Genomic DNA, 790 nt, shown 5'->3' with positions numbered 1-790 from the left:
GGGCTGGGTGGGGTTAGCGGACCCAAGAGCGCGCGCGGGCGGGGAGGGGGCGGGGCCTCTAGCAGGGCGGGGCCACTGGTGGAGGCGGGGCCTGCGTCCCGCTGAACGCTGAGACTGGAAAGGGACTTCCCCAAGTCCAGCTGTCCCCGCCCACTCGTGTGTCCGTGGCGCAAGCCACGCCCACCTGAGAATCCTTGCACCACTCAGCTCCCTCCCGGTGATGGGGAGGAAGGCTGAGGTCACTGTTGCCTTGGTGACAAAACAGGAAGACACAACAGCTGGCGGGGTTGGGGCCGGGGGCTCCCCCCGGGCCGGGCCGTTGCCGTGGAAACCCGCTTGCTGCCGGTGTGTTTACGCACGGGAGACCCCGAAGCCCGTGTCCCCACGCCCAGTTTCTCCCCCTGCCCCGCCGCCTCCCGGGTCGGCTCAGATCGTGCTCTCCTGAACTGGGTCCTGGACCCTCCGCGGGCGGAGCGGGGGTCTGCTCCCGGGTCCCGGGGTCCCTCGCGGGCGGGACTGGGGTCTGCTCCCGGATCCCGGGGTCCCCCGCGGGCGGGGCCGATGTCTGTTCCCGAGTCCCGGGCGCGCACACTTAGCTCCTTAGTTCCCCCAAAAAACACCCACGAAGAGGGCCCGAGTCGGGTTCTCGACACTGGTTCCGGGGTCCAGGTCAGGGCGCGGCGCTGGCACAGAGCCAGGTCCCGGCGGCAGCCGGGTGCGCACGGGTATTTTTGGCCTGCGACCCTGGCTGCCCTCCAGCTGGGACTGAGCTGGGGCAGAGCGGGGGCGG

The sequence above is a fragment of the Dipodomys ordii genome, unplaced genomic scaffold (assembly GCF_000151885.1).
Source record: "Dipodomys ordii isolate 6190 unplaced genomic scaffold, Dord_2.0 Scaffold105, whole genome shotgun sequence".
Lineage (NCBI taxonomy): Eukaryota > Metazoa > Chordata > Mammalia > Rodentia > Heteromyidae > Dipodomys > Dipodomys ordii.
This window is presented reverse-complemented; position numbering follows the sequence as displayed.